We start from the raw sequence: 14,922 nt of genomic DNA on the forward strand, positions 1-14,922 counted from the left end.
CTGCTGGGACTGGTTGGGGCTGAGGGAGAGAACCAGGAAAAAGACATGCTGTGGAGGGGAGCAGAGATCAATCACTAATGATTAAATGCAGAGTGGTGCATACAGAGCAAAAAGAGAAAGAAACACTCAATGCATCATGGGAACCCCCCAGCAGTCTAAGTCTATAGCAGCGTAACTAAGGGATGGCTCAGCGTCACCTGATCCAGCCCTAACTATAAGCTTTAGCAAAAAGGAAAGTTTTAAGCCTAATCTTAAAAGTAGAGAGGGTGTCTGTCTCCCTGATCTGAATTGGGAGCTGGTTCCACAGGAGAGGAGCCTGAAAGCTGAAGGCTCTGCCTCCCATTCTACTCTTACAAACCCTAGGAACTACAAGTAAGCCTGCAGTCTGAGAGCGAAGCGCTCTATTGGGGTGATATGGTACTATGAGATCCCTAAGGTAAGATGGGACCTGATTATTCAAAACCTTATAAGTAAGAAGAAGAATTTTAAATTCTATTCTAGAATTAACAGGAAGCCAATGAAGAGAGGCCAATATGGGTGAGATATGCTCTCTCCTTCTAGTCCCTGCTAGCACTCTAGCTGCAGCATTTTGAATTAACTGAAGGCTTTCCAGGGAACGTTTAGGACAACCTGATAATAATGAATTACAATAGTCCAGCCCAGAGGAAATAAATGCATGAATTAGTTTTTCAGCATCACTCTGAGACAAGACCTTTCTAATTTTAGAGATATGCGCAAATGCAAAAAAGCAGTCCTACATATTTGTTTAATATGCGCACTGAATGACATATCCTGATCAAAAATGACTCCAAGATTTCTCACAGTATTACTAGAGGTCAGGGTAATGCCATCCAGAGTAAGGATCTGGTTAGACACCATGTTTCTAAGATTTGTGGGGCCAAGTACAATAACTTCAGTTTTATCTGAGTTTAAAAGCAGGAAATTAGAGGTCATCCATGTCTTTATGTCTGTAAGACAAAATAACTCAGACAGAACAATCGGAGAGAAGAGTCTAACCAAATACCGGCATCACTGAAAGCAGCCAAAGATAACGATATGTCTTTGGGATGGTTATGAGTAATTTTTTTCTCTAATAGTTAAAATTTTATTAGCAAAGAAAGTCATGAAGTCATTACTAGTTAAAGTTAAAGGAATACTCGGCTCAATAGAGCTCTGACTCTTTGTCAGCCTGGCTACAGTGCTGAAAAGAAACCTGGGGTTGTTCTTATTTTCTTCAATTAGTGATGAGTAGTAAGATGTCCTAGCTTTACGGAGGGCTTTTTTATAGAGCAACAGACTCTTTTTCCAGGCTAAGTGAAGATCTTCTAAATTAGTGAGACGCCATTTCCTCTCCAACTTACGGGTTATCTGCTTTAAGCTGCGAGTTTGTGAGTTATACCATGGAGTCAGGCACTTATGATTTAAAGCTCTCTTTTTCAGAGGAGCTACAGCATCCAAAGTTGTCTTCAATGAGGATGTAAAACTATTGACGAGATACTCTATCTCACTTACAGAGTTTAGGTAGCTACTCTGCACTGTGTTGGTATATGGCATTAGAGAACATAAAGAAGGAATCATATCCTTAAACCTAGTTACAGCGCTTTCTGAAAGACTTCTAGTGTAATGAAACTTATTCCCACTGCTGGGTAGTCCATCAGAGTAAATGTAAATGTTATTAAGAAATGATCAGACAGAAGGGAGTTTTCAGGGAATATTGTTAAGTCTTCAATTTCCATACCATAAGTCAGAACAAGATCAAAGATATGATTAAAGTGGTGGGTGGACTCATTACATTTGAGCAAAGCCAATTGAGTCTAATAATAGATTAAATGCAGTGTTGAGGCTGTCATTCTCAGCATCTGTGTGGATGTTAAAATCGCCCACTATAATTATCTTATCTGAGCTAAGCACTAAGTCAGACAAAAGGTCTGAAAATTCAAAGAGAAACTCACAGTAACGACCAGGAGGACGATAGATAATAACAAATAAAACTGGTTTTTGGGACTTCCAATTTGGATGGACAAGACTAAGAGTCAAGGTTTCAAATGAATTAAAGCTCTGTCTGGGTTTTTGATTAATTAATAAGCTGGAATGGAAAATTGCTGCTAATCTTCCGCCTCGGCCCGTGCTACGAGCATTCTGGCAGTTAGTGTGACTCGGGGGGTGTTGACTCATTTAAACTAACATATTCATCCTGCTGTAACCAGGTTTCTATTAGGCAGAATAAATCAATATGTGATCAGTTATTATATAATTTACTAACAGGGACTTAGAAGAGAGAGACCTAATGTTTAATAGACCACATTTAACTGTTTTAGTCTGTGGTGCAGTTGAAGGTGCTATATTATTTTTTCTTTTTGAATTTTTATGCTTAAATAGATTTTTGCTGGTTATTGGTGGTCTGGGAGCAGGCACCGTCTCTACGGGGATGGGGTAATGAGGGGATGGCAGGGGGAGAGAAGATGCAGAGAGGTGTGTAAGACTACAACTCTGCTTCCTGGTCCCAACGCTAGACAGTCACAGTTTGGAGGATTTAAGAAAATTGGCCAGATTTCTAGAAAGAGAGCTGCTCCATCCAAAGTGGGATGGATGCCGTCTCTCCTAACAAGACCAGGTTTCCCCAGAAGCTTTGCCAATTATCTATGAAGCCCACCTCATCTTTTGGACACCACTTTAGTGCAAGGTCTCTTCAGATGAGGTTTGGCTGCTGCTGGAATGACTTTGTGTATTAACCAAACGGTTACCTAGGAAGCTCAGATAAGAACGATCACTTGTTTTTTGAGGGAAAGCTGTTAACCTTTTGCTATGTGGCATGCAGCTCCACAGAGACTGGCCTCTTAACACTAAGATTTGTATTTTACAGCCATAGCACACTCTATTTTGATTATTATACACAAAACAATAGCAATAAAAGAAACTAGTATTTAAAAGACATTATGCAAAATAGGTACTGGTTTACTTTTATAAGCTATGAATTGTGATTTCATGTGAAACATCCTCAGAGTCCCACAAGTCTATGTGCATGTGGAAATATCTCTGCTAAAAGCCAACTTAGACCTGAAAAGATTTGTTTTAGACTTTTGTGGCAATGCTCAAAGTCCATATGTGGACCTTTGCTTGCTTTGTGAGAAACACCTGCTGAGCCACTGTGAGCATTGTACAACAGACTCATTTCTGAGCGGCACCAGCAATTCACTGATTATCACATCATTTCTGCTTCAAACTGCGCTCCAGTCATCATCCATCTCGGTGAGATATCTGAAGCTTTTGTCAACAATCATTTCCACATAAATTCAACATTATTTTGAAATAAAATATGGCGGGCCAATCAGAGCGCCACAGCTGCTGCTGTGCCTACGTCATTTCAGAGCATCAGTAGTGATTCAATAGTTATTCGCCTTGTTCCTGCTTAAAACTGACTTTAGAATGATTTAAGAGCTTTTACTTTGTCATCTGATGGTTAACATATTATTCCCTTTGATCGTTTTGGGTGTTGAGAGTCGAGGTGCCATGACACTTGCATGACTTTGATCCGCGCACTTGCACACACATCATCATGATGATCCCACCCGCTGTGTTCCACTGGCTGCCACGTGCTGGATGTTGCATCTGTAAAATAATTTTATAGCGGATTAATAATTTTCTCTTCGAGTTGGCTATTGAAAACTGCTCGAATTACTTCCTGAATCACAGAGGAGCGCTCCAGCCGCTGCATGTCTCACACGGGCTGAATGAGGGGGAGAACGCATTTGGAGCAGTCTAAAAAGGTATTTGTAATGTTTACGTTGTCATGGCTTGGAAAAACAGCTGCATGTTTTTTCCTTCTTCTGTGCAGCTGTAAAAGTATGTTTGTGATAGATTTAACATCTTGTTATCATCGTTCAGATGAGCTGTGCTCTGATGTGGTGCGCTGGCGCAATCACACTGTTCACTTCTTAAATCGAATTGAGCTGCACGTAGTGTTGGTGAGTAGATCACGCAACGTTCACTACCACTTCACATTTGTTGCACGACATTTATGGGTGAAAGATTTTTTGAACATTTCAAAAAATCATTGCACGCGCCGACGCCCCTCTCACGTTCAGTCCACACCCGTTAACGACGAGTTTACTCTCCTGCGCAATACAGTGTGTACATCAAAGCTCTGTGAAGCTGACCCCCCCCCCATCCACGTAAAAATCCAAGCAAACTTAATGAGTGGTTAGTGCTTTGTTTGTGCAGATTTGTGCCCTTACAATTTTCGTTTGTGCTGCTATGGTTTTTGAGATATTAAAGATTAATTTTAGGTCATTCAGAGGTCACCTTCCCCCCAGCTTGTGCCAAAATGAACCAGACTGGTCAATTTTTTTTAGTGCTTCGTTTGTGCTGGTTAGTGCCATTAAAATTTTCATTTGTGCTGCTTTAGTTTCTGAGAGTTTTATTTTTGTGCGAAGACGGCAGGGACACGCATTGTGCTGCTGCTGCATTCAGGTGCCATCGGAAATTGCAGGGCTTTTTTTTGTTAATATGTAATTTACATTTTTAATGAACTGTGCTTTATCTTTACTTCATCGATCACATTTCTGTCATAAGACATTTGCTTCAAGTGTGATGCTTTGTTTTAATTAAACAGTCGGATTCCCCTGGGCCGCACCAGTTCTAATTGCTAATTGCAATTTGCAATTGCTTCAAGGTTTATTTAGGTTTGTGGAGTGTTTTTTTTAACGTTATTGAAAAATTAACAGTAGTAAGATCATTCTATACTCCCATTAAAAACTACACAAAAGTCTTTCACAGCGAATCAACACGTATTCTGAAAAAAAAAAATCAATGACTTTTACACAATTTTACTATCTCAGTGGTATTTATATAATCCTCAGTTAAATCGGATGTCAAGACAAAGTAAGTCGACTTGTCCAATACAGAGGTTTTATGTAAAGTACAGAGTTTGCACCTGATACAGCGAACATAACTAACATGATAACATAGCTAACATTTTCAAAATTCAACAGGTAAAGACCCAGGTATTTGTGTCTTTATTTCTGGAGACTGATTGGTTAATCTTTTGATCAATGCTGATTAGTTTTTTTTTAATTCTTTGATGCCCCGAAAGCCATCAGTAGACAAGGATTCAGTTCTTGTATTTCTCTGCACTTCAAAAGAGGCCATCATCATAAATGTCAAAATAGTCACTCCAGCTGCTGCTATCTGGACAGAGGTGAGTCAGCAGCTGGAAGGCAAGATGTTTGCAAAGGCCCTGTGCACTTTTGTGAAGTTGAACAGACACAACATTTGGTCAGCTTTGGAATTCAGTGAAAGTTTTGAAACTCAGTGAAAGTGATCCTGAAAGTACTGTTGACATGGAGTTAGACTCAGGTTGCATTTCCCCTGCACAAAAAGAGTGTCGGCTTTTCAGCTTGAAGTACCTTTTGAGGAATGGGTTAAATTCATTCCTGAGAAAGTTGAATACAAAGACAAGTTTTCTCCATCTCAGAAAAGGGAATACACATATGTCATAAATGACCTGATTTGGAAGAAGATAAAACACACATGCACATTTGTGTTCCAAAGAGTCAAGGTCTATCCAACTGTCACCAATAACTACACAGAGATTAGAGGCTACTGTAAGGAGTGTCATGGGCATTTTGAAATGACATGTGACAGAGATCCACCAATTAATAGCCCAATGATGCTCCAGTGTCACACACTAAATACAGATATCTCCCTGAACACTGGCCGTTTCAAGCGGTTCATTTCTGGAAACCTGCGTGAGCAGATTGCAAAAGAGCTGTGTGAAGGCAGGATGGAACCAGTTGTGTGGAGGTCAGCAAAAGCAGCAGTGGATGTTGGAGATCCTGAGCCAAGCCACCTACCTAATTTGGCCACCCTGCAGAAAGCCAAACAACAGAAAAATGATAATACTGTTCGTTTTTCAATAAAGTTAAAAAAAAATCCACACACCTAAATAAACCTTGAAGCAATTGCACTTAATGTCTTATGACAGAAATGTGATCGATGAAGTAAAGATAAAGCACAGTCCATTAAAAATGTAAATTACTTATTCACAAAAAAAAGCCCTGCAGGAAAGTGACTTGCTGAAGGAAAATAATGACAAACTGTTATCCAGGTGAGCCATCTGAGAGCTGTATGACCGATACTGATCAAATGTTCTGATGGTTTACTTGACTTGCTTCCACTGAAGCACATGCTATATGTGTGAGGGATGGCTGGAAAGTTCTCCAACGCAATTGTTTTAATAACAAGCAAGATGGTAAAGTGAAAGTGGTTTGAGAATAATCCTTCACTTATTGCTTTTGGCTCTGCCAAACAGAACACCTGCAGTTTCTGGCATGTGCAGAATCATTTTCAATGTAAAGGCATCAGAATCTGAACCCGGAAACGACTGGACACAATTGCTGGACACAGACACCAGAGTTTGACATTTAAAAGGCTTTAGTGAATATACTTGTGAAGATCGGTACACAGGTAGGCAGTCCAGAATAAGCAACAGTATCAAAAACATCAGGCTAAGGCGGGGTCGAGGAAAAAGGCAGGAAGTTAAAAAGATACAGCAGGACAATCAAAACAAGAACTTTGAAGAAGGCTGGAAGCGAAGGCAAAAAGAACAACAATCTGGCGGAGAGGAAGTGAACAGGGTGAGGCTTAAATACAAGGTGTAACTAGTAGGGATCGGTATCAAGAACTGGTTCTTTTCGAGAATCATTAAGAAATTATTCGATCCACTGACATCGATAGTCTTTTTACTTAACGATTCCCTTATCGGTCCTTCAGAGCGGCCGTTGTTTTTAAGGGTGTTTGTCGGGAAAATGATTGTTTCTCTACGTTGATTACAGACCCTGCAACTGGTCTGCAATCAATCGCTTCTGTAATGGCTCCACTTTGAAGCTTGAACCAACAAAGCAGTGCTCTGATCCGCTGCTTCGTTGATTCTCTGCTTCGCTGCTTTTCAGAAGCAGAAAGTCCGCTTCTTAACCCCTCTCAAAGCCATTTAAAGATGGCAATCATGAGTCACCTTTGTGCAGATTAAAGTCACGAATTGGGACTCTTGTCTTGTTGCAGGCAAGAAATGAGACTCGTCCTCCATCCTTTCGCTCAGCTCCAAATGCTGCGCTGCTCTCTGCTGCGTCAAGTTAGAAAGATAGAGTCCGGTCAGAATTAATAATAATAATAATTTCAGTTTCAATTCAGTTTATTCATTTTATATAGCTCCAATTCACAAGTGTTGCCTCAAGGTACTTCACACAAAATAATTAAAAAACCAAGATAAAATGAATTATAAGATTAAAAAGCAGAATTAAAAGATTAAAAGGCACAATAAAAGAGTAAAAAAAATAAAAATAAAAAGCATAGCAATATGCTAGCCATAACACAGAGAAAACAAGTGCGTCTTAAGCCTAGATTTGCAAGTCTCCACAGAATTTGACTGCTTTATTGATGCAGGGAGATCATTCCACAGAACAGGGGCACGATAAGAGAATGCTCTATGACTCGCAGACTTTTTATTCACCCTAGGGACACAAAGTAATCCTACATCCCGTGAACACAAAGCTTGGGCCGGTACATAGGGTTTAATTAGATCAGCTAGGTAGGGAGGTGCCAGTTCGTGAACAATTTTATAGACCAGTAGATGCCAAAATGGGTGTAATGTGGTCAAACTTTCTGCTTTGTGTTAAACGTCTGGCAGCAGCATTTTGAACGAATTGGAGACCCCTAATGCTGGACTGCGGTAACCCAGAAAATAAAACATTGCAGTAATCCAATCTTGAAGAGACAAATGCATGAATCAGGGTCTCAGTATCAGCCATAGACAGGATGGGACGAATCATCGCTGTATTTCGCAGATGGAAGAAAGCAGTCCTCGTAATATCTCTAATGTGGAGGTCAAAGGACAACGTAGGATCAAAAATTACCCCAGGATCCTCACTTTGTCTGTATGATGTATGACACACGAACCTAGGCTAAGTGCTAGTTGGTCAAATTGATGCCGGTGTATCACTGGACCAAGAAACATCATTTCAGTCTTATCAGAGTTTAAAAGTAGGAAGTTACTAGACATCCAGCTTCTCACTGATGCAAGGCAATCTTCTAAAGATTTTATGTGGATGAGATTACCAGCAGTTATCGGCATGTACAATTGAGTATCATCAGCATAGCAATCCCAAAAGGCAATCTCAAAATGGAGGTATTGATAAGGGTATCGATAAGGAATCGGATCAATAAGTGGAATTGATAATGGCGTCGATATCAATAAAATCTTATCAATACCCATCCCTACGAGCAGGTGTTGAGAAACAGGTGTGAGGGAGTGGAAGAGTAGACAGAAAGGCCCACCATCAACAGAGTAGCAGCCATGCCCAAAAAAGACTGCTAGAAAAGGGTGATACCCCTCCCGGCGGTAGAACAAAATGAGACCTGTTTTATTTAAAGGGTATGGATGTCTACTTTTAGAAAATCGTGGTTGTACTAAATTAAAATGTGTACAATGCATCAGATTAACCCCCTGTTTGCCAAAACATTAACATGTCTTTGTGCTGCAATATTTGATATATTCACCTGGCAAAGAGGCATAATATGTAATCAGAGCATCAATTAACCCCATCTTTCAGGTGTAAGGCATACCACTACACACATTCTTAGGGTTTAATGTGGTTTTTATCCTACTGTGGGGATATTAACCCCTTAGAACTCAATTTTTTTTTATGAATTTTCCCACATGTTTTGTTGATGCTCTGATTATTCATGAGTGGATGTTATTAAAATAGGTTGCTGTGTATATCATTTGACAATTTTAGATGTCTTTTATTAGAAAATACCAGGTAGAATCATTTAAAATGGGTACAATGCTTTAAATTAACCGTTTGTTTCTGGTAAACCATCAGTCCACAGTTAGTAAGCAATTTGACTGATTGTGGCCGAGATTTCCTTTGGGGATGAAAGTACACGACTTTTATATAAAAATCATCACACAGAATGTTCTGAAGTCCTTTTAATGGCAGTATAGACAGTGTTAACCCCTTTCCAGCTAATGACATGTTGATCAAGAATTCTTCTGAAACTTGCCGGAATGCATCTGGCTGTACAGTTTTGATAACCTTTCTGAAATTAACCACTAATACAAACAACGGAGTGTTTTAGGTATCTTTCAGTGGTTTTGCCCAGTTAATTCACTGTATTTCTGAACGCAGTGTTGGGAAAGTGTCAGTACACGGACCCACAACAGGGGGCGCAAATGAACGGACAATGGAGAAAGTCAAATAACAAGGCTTTACTGTTGTGAACGTGCACAACGAATACAACCAATCACGAAATGGACAACAGTCAATTCACAAAAGTGTCGTGTGGGCAGGCTCGAAGATAGGAGACGCCTCTCCAAGGTAAGACCCGAACCACACGGCTTCCTCCGCCACAGGACCCCGGAAATACTGGAGCCGCCAAGTCCCGAACTCCCAGGTGGCCACTGCCTCCGCGTGTCGGACCTGGTACTGCTGGCGAGGAACAAAGAACAGTTAGATGGGGGCGCGTTTGCACCCAAGACTCCGAACAGCAGGGAAGTTACCTCCACCTCTCGTTGGAACAGTAATCCACAAACTAGCACAATCCAAAAAGATACACTCCGTTAGCTTCGATACGTTACCTCTCCGGTAGAAACGATATCTCGGCAATGAGGTGGAGGTGCCGTCCTGCTGATATACCCCACAGATGATTGCCGTCAGCTGTCTCAGGTGATGGGTGACAGCTGTCACCGTAGCTGCTCACGTGAGGCGGCGGCGCCCTCTGGTGCCTGGAGCCCGCACTCCAGGCAGGGCGCCCTCTGGTGGTGGTGGGCCAGCAGTACCTCCTCTTCAGCGGCCCACACAACACGCAGCAACTTAAAGAGCAGTTGGCTGTTGATCCTTTGTTTCAAGAAATGGATTTGATCTCAATCAGACTAAACGAACAAAATATGACCAAATTTGACCAAAATAAGTTATAATTAAGTTATAATAAGATAGTATTAATTGGTCTAACAAAGGTAAGTAAGAGTAGAAACAATGAGATGGTACAAAGTTTAATTTCAATGAACTTAATTAAGCCAACAGATTGTTTCTGAGAAGGTCATTGTGCTTCTATGGCAAACCAATTGTGCATTAATTAATGAGGCAGCAAATAATAATTTTACCACTTGCTGTGCATCTTTTCAAGTTTTTGCACAGCTGCTGGGCAACTGACCTCACATGAATTTAAACCTTAATTTGGTTACTGACCAAGAAAGAACTCTTCAGGTTTTGCTGTGGATATATGAATGAGATTCATCCAGCAGCTCCTTGGTGGTTCACAGCATTTTATTCATTTTATTATTGAGCAGTCATTGGCTTTTTTTTTTATTAACTTTGAGTCTGGTCTGCTTGAGGTTTCTTCCTCAGAGGGAGTTTTTCCTTACTGCTGTTGCTCTGGGGGTTGGTAAGGTTAGGACTTCAGAACATTCTTTGTGATGATTTTTATATAAATGTCATGTACTTTCATCCCCAAAGGAATTCTCAGCCACAATCAGTCAAATAGCTAACTAACTGTGAACTGATGGTTTACCGCAAACAAAGGGTTAATTTGAAGCATTGTACCCATTTTAAATGATTCTACCTGGTATTTTCTAATAAAAGACATAAAATTGTCAAATGTTGTAAACGTCAACTTATTTTATTCCCATTCACTCATGAATAATCAACAAAATATATGGGGGAAAATTCATAAAAAAAATTTGGATTCTAAAGGGTTAATATCCCCATAGTAGGGTAAGAACTTAATTAAACCCTAAGAATGTATGTAGTGGTATGCCTTACACCTAAAAAATGGGGTTAATTGATGCCCTGATTACATATTGTGCCTTTTTTGTTAGGGGAATATATCAGATATTGCAGTACAAAGACATGTTAATGTTTTGGCAAACAGGGTAACCCCCTGTTTGCCAAAACATTAACATGTCTGCTGCACTGTACACATGTTAATTTAGTACAACCATGATTTTCTAAAAGTAGACATCAATACCCTTCAAATAAAACAGGTCTCATTTTGTTCTACCGCCGGGAGGGGTATGGGTATTTTTTCAGCCCTTGGCCGCTGGACTACAAGCACCAAGTGACAGACAAGAGAAGCAGTGACAGAAAACCCCAAGCACAAAATTATAGACAAAGTTTCAATTCAGTTTATCCATTTTATATAGCTCCAGCTTCTCACTGATGCAAGGCAGTCTTCTAAAGATTTTATGTGGATGAGATTACAAAATACATAATCTGGATTAATCTTTTTAGGCACATAGCACTACCATTATTCTGAACACTACTGTATATATCCAAAACTGTTGATCACACTGGGTGCTGTGTGTCTCACTCTGGCTTGAACACCAGCTGTCTCAGTTCTGGCCGGCCCCTTCAGCTCAGCTTCACTCTGGACAGCCGCTGATGAAAGCTTCTCCCAGCAGGGTGACATCCGTCACTCTTTCTTCTGCTTTTGCTTTGCTTTGACTTTTTTCTTTATTCTAAGCTGAATGAGCACCTGAAGTGACATCATCAATCAACTTTTTTTCAATCAACTTTTTTCTTATATAGCGCCAAATCACAACAAACAGTTGCCTCAAGGCGCTCCATATTGTAAGGCAAGGCCATACAATAATTATGAAAAACCCCAACGGTCAAAACGACCCCCTATGAGCAAGCACTTGGCCACAGTGGGAAGGAAAAACTCCCTTTTAACAGGAAGAAACCTCCAGCAGAACCAGGCTCAGGGAGGGGCAGTCTTCTGCTGAGACTGGTTGGGGCTGAGGGAAAAAAACAGGAAAAAGACATGCCGTGAAGGGGGGCAGACATCGATCACTAATGATTAAATGCAGAATGATGCATACGGAGCAAAAAGAGAAAGAAACAGTGCATCATGGGAACCCCCCCACAATCTACGTCTAAAGCAGCATAACCAAGGGATGGTCCAGGGTCACCCGATCCAGCCCTAACTATAAGCCTTAGCGAAAAGGAAAGTTTTAAGCCTAATCTTAAAAGTAGAGAGGGTATCTGTCTCCCTGATCTGAATTGGGAGCTGGTTCCACAGGAGAGGAGCCTGAAAGCTGAAGGCTCTGCCTCCCATTCTACTCTTACAAACCCTAGGAACTACAAGTAAGCCCGCAGTCTGAGAGCGAAGCGCTCTAATGGGGTAATATGGTACTACGAGGTCCCTAAGATAAGATGGGACCTGATTATTCAAAACCTTATAAGTAAGAAGAAGAATTTTAAATTCTATTCTGGAATTAACAGGAAGCCAATGAAGAGAGGCCAACACGGGTGAGATATGCTCTCTCCTGCTAGTCCCCGTCAGTACTCTAGCTGCAGCATTCTGAACCAACTGAAGGCTTTTTAGGGAACTTTTAGGACAACCTGATAATAATGAATTACAATAGTCCAGCCTAGAGGAAATAAATGCATGAATTAGTTTTTCAGCATCACTCTGAGACAAGACCTTTCTGATTTTAGAGATATTGCGTAAATGCAAAAAGGCAGTCCTACATATTTGTTTAATATGCGCTTTGAATGACATATCCTGATCAAAAATGACTCCAAGATTTCTCACAGTATTACTAGAGATCAGGGAAATGCCATCCAGAGTAACGATCTGGTTAGACACCATGCTTCTAAGATTTGTGGGGCCAAGTACAATAACTTCAGTTTTATCTGAGTTTAAAAGCAGGAAATTAGAGGTCATCCATGTCTTTATGTCTGTAAGACAATCCTGCAGTTTAGCTAATTGGTGTGTATCCTCTGGCTTCATGGATAGATAAAGCTGGGTATCATCTGCGTAACAATGAAAATTTAAGCAATACCGTCTAATAATACTGCCTAAGGGAAGCATGTATAAAGTGAATAAAATTGGTCCTAGCACAGAACCTTGTGGAACTCCATAATTAACTTTAGTCTGTGAAGAAGATTCCCCATTTACATGAACAAACTGTAATCTATTAGACAAATATGATTCAAACCACCGCAGCGCAGTGCCTTTAATACCTATGACATGCTCTAATCTCTGTAATAAAATTTTATGGTCAACAGTATCAAAAGCAGCACTGAGGTCCAACAGAACAAGCACAGAGATAAGTCCACTGTCCGAAGCCATAAGAAGATCATTTGTAACCTTCACTAATGCTGTTTCTGTACTATGATGAATTCTAAAACCTGACTGAAACTCTTCAAATAGACCATTCCTCTGCAGGTGATCAGTTAGCTGTTTTACAACTACCCTCTCAAGAATCTTTGAGAGAAAAGGAAGGTTGGAGATTGGCCTATAATTAGCTAAGATAGCTGGGTCAAGTGATGGCTTTTTAAGTAATGGTTTAATTACTGCCACCTTAAAGGCCTGTGGTACATAACCAACTAACAAAGATAGATTGATCATATTTAAGATTGAAGCATTAAATAATGGTAGGACTTCCTTGAGCAGCCTGGCAGGAATGGGGTCTAATAAACATGTTGATGGTTTGGATGAAGTAACTAATGAAAATAACTCAGACAGAACAATCGGAGAGAAAGAGTCTAACCAAATACCGGCATCACTGAAAGCAGCCAAAGATAACGATACATCTTTGGGATGGTTATGAGTAATTTTTTCTCTAATAGTCAAAATTTTGTTAGCAAAGAAAGTCATGAAGTCATTACTAGTTAAAGTTAATGGAATACTCAGCTCAATACAGCTCTGACTCTTTGTCAGCCTGGCTACAGTGCTGAAAAGAAACCTGAGGTTATTCTTATTTTCTTCAATTAGTGATGAGTAGAAAGATGTCCTAGCTTTACGGAGGGCTTTTTTATAGAGCAACAAACTCTTTTTCCAGGCTAAGTGAAGATCTTCTAAATTAGTAAGACGCCATTTCCTCTCCAACTTACGGGTTATCTGCTTTAAGCTACGAGTTTGTGAGTTATACCATGGAGTCAGACACTTCTGATTTAAAGCTCTCTTTTTCAGAGGAGCTACAGCATCCAAAGTTGTCCTCAAAGAGGATGTAAAACTATTGACGAGATACTCTAACTCCCTTACAGAGTTTAGGTAGCTACTCTGCTCTGTGTTGGTATATGACATTAGAGAACATAAAGAAGGAATCATATCCTTAAACCTAGTTACAGCGCTTTCTGAAAGACTTCTAGTGTAATGAAACTTATTCCCCACTGCAGGGTAGTCCATCAGGGTAAATGTAAATGTTATTAAAAAATGATCAGACAGAAGAGAGTTTTCAGGGAATACTGTTAAGTCTTCTATTTCCATACCATAAGTCAGAACAAGATCTAAGATATGATTAAAGTGGTGGGTGGACTCATTTACTTTTTGAGCAAAGCCGATAGAGTCTAATAATAGTTGACACAAGTATAATAGTCTCATGACACAAGTGATACAGAGGAGCAAGCAGTTGGACATCACTGGTGCATAAAAAGACACCCAGTTTCTTTAATGAAGGCGTGCAAAGACATTTCTGGCATTGATGTAAGTGTGTGGACAAGTAAGGTGACTATTTGCAAAAGTAATGATAGTTGATAGAGAGCATACCAAGCATTGGGCAGAGATATGATTCATGTGAATATCTTGCTTGTTATTGAAATAATCACCTAGGAGGCAGAACATTTCAGCTGACCCTTGTATGTCAAACACTCAACTTGTGTAGATAATAAATTCTCATTGCTTTAATAGTTATAATTGTCGTATTTTTGTTTTTCAGTGCCTTTGATATATCACATCAACAAAAGAGGAATCTTCAAGAGATGCAACTAAAATCACAGATTACCCAGCTAGAGATGGCACTAAAAGCTGAACTTGTGGATAAAAATGAAATACTTAAACTCTCATCTGAAAGAGGTAATTAAGAGGTTTGGCATTTTCATACAGTATTGGTTCTTTTTCCTTTGGTTTAAGTTCAGAAAG

General features: G+C 40.0%; 1 long non-coding RNA gene across 1 annotated transcript; it reads left to right on the plus strand.

Moving 5' to 3' along the window:
- Window positions 1-6,059: 6,059 nt before the first annotated feature.
- On the plus strand, window positions 6,060-14,822 carry LOC117515026. The gene is made up of 2 exons (XR_004562001.1): window positions 6,060-6,106; window positions 14,720-14,822. It is a non-coding gene; the product is annotated as an uncharacterized LOC117515026 (long non-coding RNA).
- Window positions 14,823-14,922: the final 100 nt, after the last annotated feature.

The sequence above is a fragment of the Thalassophryne amazonica genome, chromosome 8 (assembly GCF_902500255.1).
Source record: "Thalassophryne amazonica chromosome 8, fThaAma1.1, whole genome shotgun sequence".
Taxonomy (NCBI): Eukaryota; Metazoa; Chordata; class Actinopteri; order Batrachoidiformes; family Batrachoididae; genus Thalassophryne; species Thalassophryne amazonica.